At 34.5% G+C, this 7,605-nt stretch overlaps 1 pseudogene across 1 annotated transcript; it reads left to right on the forward strand.

The window, feature by feature from the left end:
- Positions 1–1,618: 1,618 nt before the first annotated feature.
- On the forward strand, positions 1,619–3,726 carry LOC149209163 (L-gulonolactone oxidase 3-like; annotated as a pseudogene). Its single transcript, XR_016252189.1, has 2 exons — positions 1,619–2,545; positions 2,758–3,726. The product of XR_016252189.1 is annotated as an L-gulonolactone oxidase 3-like (transcript).
- The last annotated feature ends 3,879 nt before the right edge of the window (positions 3,727–7,605 follow it).

Below are 7,605 nucleotides of genomic sequence, written 5' to 3' on the forward strand. Positions count from 1 at the left end.
TTTGTTGCTGCATTTTGTAAGTTTGTTTGTAATTATAAAGGTGTAGAACCAATTGATGAATATAAAAATATAATTAAACTAGTGGTTCTCAACGTTCTTAGGTGTTGAGAGAACGTATCACTAATTTGATTGTATGAGTATGTTATACACTGATGGATCTTGTTGTGCTTTGAGCTTCAAGAGTGCTAGTTACAGGTTATGATATGAGATCCATGTGTGTAGAAAGGTTAGTTGCATAATTAGCTGCTGAATATGCACAGTACTCAGACAACTCACCTATATAACTATCAAAAAGTGTAGTTCGTTGGATTTAGATAAATGGGAGTTTGTCCATAGGGTGGTCTAGTATCGAGATTTTCCTTCGGAATATAGAGAAGTGTCAATTATACAAAATTCATCAAAGATGGTTAGAGGCGATTATGTCTTAAATGAGTTGAATGGGAAGCTTGTCCGGTAGACTTCAGAGTGGATATAAGTGCCGAGGAAGACCAATGAGACATATGTAACTATATGTGAACTATAATTTTTGTAACAATCTTTGTAATGATGTAATGTAAGTATTAAAGGGGGCACTTGGAAATAATGATTACAATAGTAAATTGATAGATTAGGTTGATTGGATATTGGAATTTGTTGAGAGATTCTCCAACAAGCAATTCCTTGTTTGGAATTTGTTGGATCTCATGAGCATTATTTATGTGGCTTACAATTTGACCTTAATGGTAATATAAAAATTATTTTTATATATAATTTATCCACCATGTTTACTCTACCAATTTCTTTATTAGAGTAAAAATAAAAATCATTACATTATTATCATTATTAACAAATACAATACAATAAAAGTGACATTATTAATAATAAATAAAATAAAAATTATATTATTATTTTATAATATTTTCATTATTATAATTTTTTAAGGGAAAAAACAAATCTTTAGGATTACTCGAAATCCAAATATATAACATCATTTCTATAAATAAAATTTAGTTACTTACAATAATGTATTTATAATTTGTAAAATAGTTTGTCTTATACTATTCACATATTTTCGTCCCATAAAAGAAAATAATTATTAGTTAATGAAAATAATAATAAATCCTAATCTAGTAGTGGAAAATCATTTCAAGTTAAATATATACACAAGAAAGCAAAGATCTTTATAACAATGAAAGCATCTTTATTAATAATTATTAATCATCCTTATCATTAGGTATTTCCACTTTTTTATTAGTAATTTTGGAACATGGGGAAGGCATGTTTATTATATTTATTCTCATATAGAGTAAGTCAATATCATGGCCAGCTTTCTCTCTTTTAATGAGATTTTGTGATTGCTAAGCTCTCTTTTAATGAGATTTTGTGATTGCTAAAGAAAAGTTCATGGAGTTTCCTCATAGCAACTTTCTGTGTTACCACACCCGAAATATAAAATAGAGTGTCGGTAGACTATAAGCACAAGTTACGGCAGTCGATGCAGATCACGTTTTCCACACAAAAGCACGTTGGGCATCACGCTTCCGAACATGGGGTGATAACGAATTTCGCTGGTCAAATAAAGCTATATAATCGAGGCAGGCTCCGAGTTCATGCAGTCCCATAGATCTGAATTTATCAATGGCGCAGCCCAGGAAGGTGAATAATGGGTGGGTATTCCTTCTTATGACTTTATTGCGTGCCTATGCCTATGCTGCATGCCCGCCACCACCTGTTCAATGCGCTTCCAAGGACTGCCATCTCACAAACTTTCGCGGCCTCTGGGAGGGTGAAAATTCCTGCAAGGTCGCAAATGCCGTTTTCCCCCAAACTGAGGATGAGCTTCTCCAAGCAGTTGCCGATGCAGTAAAGAAAGGGAGGAACATGAAAGTTATAAGTGCTGGATCTCATTCCCTCAATCGCTTCGCCTGCCCCCGAGGAGATGGAGGGGTTGTTATCAGTACTCGAGATTACAATTCTCGTATCATGGTGGACGAGAAATCTCTGACTGTTACCGTTGATGCCGGGGTAGAGGTGAGGAAACTGCTTGATACGCTTGCGTCAAAGGGTCTTGCGTTGCCTCAAACAACCGACTGGGATTTTATTTCCATGGCCGGCATCATCAGCACGGCAGCCCACGGGAGTGGACTGCGCGGTAAGGGCGGTGGAGTCCACGAGTATGTGGTGGGCATGAGCCTCGTTGTTCCTGCGCCTGCAAATGAAGGATATGCAAAGATCCTCCATTTGACAAACAACGACGAGGATCTGAAAGCCACGAGAGTGTCTCTGGGAGTACTGGGGGCCATCTCACAGTTGACGTTTAAAGTGGAGAAAATGTTCAAGCGGTCGGTCACTCTGGATCTGAAAGACGACTCGGATCTGGAAGAATCGTTCGTGAGCTTCGCTAAAGCCCATGAATTTGGGGATGTAAGTTGGTATCCTTCTCTCCATCAAACCGTGTACGGTATCCGGGATAGAGTACCTGTTGACGTCTCAGGAAACGGGAAAATTTCCAACCCAGGCTTTCAACCGATGACAGTGCAATCTGTTGTGCAGAGTAGGAAAATCGGTGAGAGGTTTCATACATATTTTGAATGCAATCTTTCCTTTTCTTTTTTAAATTAAAAAACATATGAGAAAAAGAATTCTCTCGATCCAACCTGATAAATCTCAACGCTGGTTCTTTATGGTTGCAGTAGCGTTGAAATTCATTTATTGATTTAGTTATAATAGCTTTTGCCCGTTTTCTAATGGAGATCAAGAACAATGTGTGTGATGTAGAAGAAGAGATCTATGCGAGGAGAGACAACGGTAAGCTCTGCAACATATCCAAAATCCAAGTAACCCAAGGCGTGCAGACCGGAAATGGATATCTGAATGACGGGCTAACGTTCAAGGGATACCCGGTGATTGGCTACAACCATCTCATGCAGGCTTCATCTGGATGCCAGGACAATCCCGGCAATGCTTCATGCCCATGGAAGGCAAAACAGTTGAGAAGTAACGACACCATTTGTAATTGGGACACGCAAGTGCACGGTATCTTTTTCTTCCATACGTCCATCGCCATTCCTTTGTCGAGAACAGCAGAAGCCATTCGGGACATCAAGCGCCTGCGAGACATTGACGGAGCTTAATGTGCGGGATCGACTATTATATGGGAGTCCATATGCGGTATTTTAAGAAATCTGAGGATTATTTGTCACACAAAGAAGACAGCGTGGACTTTGAATTTATGTACTTCCGCTATCGTGAGCCCGGCACGCCACGGTGGAATGAGCACGTAATGGAAGAAATGGAACAGATTCTTCTCTACAAATATGAAGGGGTGCCTCACTGGGGGAAGAACCGGGTCTACACGTTCCAGGGAGCAGCAAGACGGACGGTGAATTTGGATAAATTCTTGGAAGTAAAGAACCGGTTGGATCCACACAGTTTTTTCTCCAGCGAGTGGTCGAATGGAGTTTTGGGTATCGGAAAGCATGGAGTAGAGATATGGAGAGATGGATGTGCTATCGATGGGCTGTGCGTCTGCAGAAAGAATCGTCACTGTGCTCCCGAGAAAGGATTCTTCTGCAGACCAGGAAGGGTTTGGAAGAAGGCCCGCGTTTGTATGCAGCACTGAGAATAAAATATCTCCGCGAAAGAGCAAATTTAAAAAATAGGATGCGTTTCAAAATAATGCTTTTCCAACCAAATCCACCGTTACTCATAATAAAACAATATTCCAAATCTGATTGGATGACTGTTTGTGAAGCCACCGACCATGTTGTATTAGTCTATTAGATATTTAGTAACCTGATCTCTTTAGGCGAGTAGGGAGGTCGCAATGGGAAATCATAATGAAAACCAGTTTGTGATATCTGGATCGAACAGTGCCCCTCGGGCTAACAGTGCAAGAAATCATGTTTCATTTACATTATATTAAACTGTCTTTTAAAAAAATATAGTTGGATATCGCACACGACAATTCATGTTAGTTTATTTTATATTGAACTTCCATAGAAAATAGGAGGACGGGTTTTTATGGATATGCCGTGGAACAGACAAAATTTTTTGACGAGTTTTATCTCTGCTAACCACCCAGTAGAGATGCAAAAAACAAAATTGTTAAAGGCCTTGGTCATTGATCAACATAATCCTGAAACACCACAGAGCTTTCACATTACTATTGTATCTTCCATTACTAATGCCTACGTCCGTAGGTTATATTTATTTCGGAGTTTGGATTAAATTTTTTAATTTGTCAATAGGCTTATATATTTTAACTTAGGATGGATATCTATAGCACAAATTTCATGTTTTTTTTTATGAGGGCTAGGATCGATTGTTTTCCGAATATTTTTCATCTAATAAGTTAATCTAAAGTTGCGATGAGAGGGAGTGCAAAGACCGTGACAATGTGGCGGTGGAAGTCGAAGGGTTGGCCACCAATTATTTGGGGGTGTGAAATGGCGTAGGTTTAGTGCTGTAATGAGAGGGAGTGTAAAGACAATGGTAACGTGGTGGTGGAGATCGAAGGGTTGGTCACCTGTTACTTGGGTGAAATGGGGTGGGTTTCAGTTGGACATTAAATGTGTTTCACTTCATATCTCCGTTACATTTTCTTTCTGAAACCTTGATCCCTCTGTTTCAATGTGGTGAGGTTCAACGAAAGCGGAGAGGTTGGAGGCACACATTCAATGTTGCCACGTTCAACCACAGGTCCAATGTCGTGAGGTTCGATGTACACTTTCAACCATTTTACATTGCCTCGGCAATTCATATTTAGATTTCGGTTTCAATGTAGTGAGTCCATGGGATTTAACTGTGCTGAGAGGATAGGTGTTGCAGATTTCTTGCAGGAGGTATGTTATTTTTTTTATCTTACGGAAATTATTATTGGTTAGCTTTGACATTAAAGATCAGGGTATCTGATGAATGTCATGATCATCGAATTATATTGAAGCGATTTAACAGGTAACTTCTTTGAAAGATCAAGGGTAGTATTGGGCGAACAGAAGGAAAACATATCGTTATGCCCAAGTGAAGAGTTCGCAGATGCATCACCGTCTTTTCACATTGGGGCATTGAATTTAGAGTTATCGGTTTTAAGATTTTATTTTTTTGGGTTTATAATATTAATCATGGTAAACAATTGTCTATCATGTTTTATAAATTCAATCGTGGTCAATCATGGTCCAATGTACGATTGTGACAAATATTGTATCAATATGAGAATCAACCATGGTCCAATGTCGCATTGTGACAAATATTCGCTTGATTTGAAAATCATTCATGGTCAAGCATGGTGAGCCACGGTTCAACGTCACATCACAAGGATTATCTCAATACGAAAATCAACCATGGTCAACCATGTTTATTTTAGTGTTTATAATATTTATCTTAGGGTTTATATACCTTGGATTTATAATATTAGTCCCTTGGGTGTAATATTATTCAACCATTGTCAACCATGGTTAACCATGTTTTATAAAGTCAACCATGGCCAACCATGTTTTATAAAGTCAAACATGGTCTTCCGTGGCCAACCATGGTTGAACATCGCATTGTGACAAAGATTGTCTTGATATGAAAATCAGTCATGGTTAACCATGGTCAACCATGGTCCAAGCATTGTGACAAGGATTGCCTCTATATGAAAATCAACCATGCTCAAGCATGTTTTTTAGTGTTTACAATATTTATCTTAGGGTTTATATACCTTGGGTTTATAATGTTACTCCCTTTGGTTTTATGTTATTCTCTTGGGTTCATAATCCATTGGGTTTATTTTTCCATTGGGTTTATAATATCAATCCCTTGGGTTTATTAATCTAAGGGTTCATATTTCTAAGGTTTAATATTATTCCCTTAAGTTTATAATGTTTTGGGTTTTTAGTATTAATCCCTAAGGTTTATTATTCTCTTGGGTTTATAATATGAATCATGGTCAACCATGTTCAAACATTGCATTGTGAAAAAGATTGTCTCAATTGAAAATCAATAATCGTGGTCAACCATGGTCCAACATCACATTATGACAAAGATTGTCTCAATATGAAAATAAACCATGATCAACAGTGTTTTTTTAGTGTTTATAATATTTATCTTAGTGTTTATATACCTTGAGTTTATAATATTAATGCCTTGAGTCTAATATCATTCCATTGGGTTCATAATCCCTTGGGGTTTTAGTATTAATCCCTTGGGTTTATAATATCAACTATGGTCAACCATAGTGAATTATAGTCGACCATGCTCAAATGTCACTTGGTGACAAATATTGTCTCAATATGAAAATCAACAATGGTTAGACATGATCTAATGTCACATAGTGACAAAAAATTTATTATTATTATTAATAAATTAATTGATTGACTAACTATTATTTATTAATTATTATTAACAATATTCTTAGTAACAATTATAATTATAATTATAATAATAATTATTATTATTATTAACATAAATTAATATAAATTATAAAATAAAAATATTTATATTTTTTCAAATAAATATTAAAAATTAATTATTTTTTTAATTAAATAAGTTATTATTTATTTATATTGTATAAAAATGAAATAGTAAATTATTATTATTATTATTATTTAATTGAATACATCATCATCATCTATGAATTGCGTTATAGATACAAATGAAGTCTTGAATATATATTAACGAAATTTACTAAAATAATTATTGTTATTAAAATTATTATTATTAACCAATATTACTACTATAATCCGTTAATATTATTATTATTAAATATTTAAATTATAATAAATAATTTAAAATTAAATCATATTAAATAGAATTTAACATTAAATATTAATATAAAATTAATATTAATAATAACAATAATTTTATTAATATATATTTACTAATGGTAAATAGCACAACCATTATAAAAATATTAATGTAGTTGTGTTAGTTTAATCACATTAGTTCACATATAATAACAATATATTATATGTGAATTATATTGTAATTTGAAATATTATTAGTTATACAATAATTTAATATTATTTTAATATATAATATTAATATAATAATCATAAATATATAAATATATTATAATATGATTATTATTATTGATATAGTTTTTTTTTTTTTTGTAAGCTGGGGTGGGACTCTCTGATTTACATGTCCATTATGTACCCCTCTATGGGGGAAGGGTAGCCCAAGATTTGAACCCAAGACTTCCGGTTCGGTGAGACTTCATTTCCGCGACCCTTACCGCTTGAGCTACCCCATGTGGACATTATTATTGATATAGTTATTAATAATTATAAATAGTTGTTTTTTAACCAAATATAAATAATAATATGGTTACTTCTTAATGGTTGTGCTAATATTAATATATTATTAATATATTACTATGAATTAGAACCATATTTATAAAAAATTATCGTCGTGACAAGTTGAGATGATCAAATTAAATATAATAATCAATCCATGGTCAACTAGATCTGCCAGAGGGAAAAAATACACAATCAAAGTGCATGGACTATATTAAGCATAGCATATAATAACATGGTGAGTTGGAATTCACATTATAATTGACTTAAAAGGCATAAGTGATTTCCCTTCAAGTGAGTCTGCTTGAATATAAATACAAATACAAATGGACACGCACTTTTGACACTC

The sequence above is a fragment of the Pinus tabuliformis genome, chromosome 1_2 (genome assembly GCF_031772625.1).
Source record: "Pinus tabuliformis cultivar Carrire ecotype Pingquan chromosome 1_2, CPIR1, whole genome shotgun sequence".
NCBI lineage: Eukaryota > Viridiplantae > Streptophyta > Pinopsida > Pinales > Pinaceae > Pinus > Pinus tabuliformis.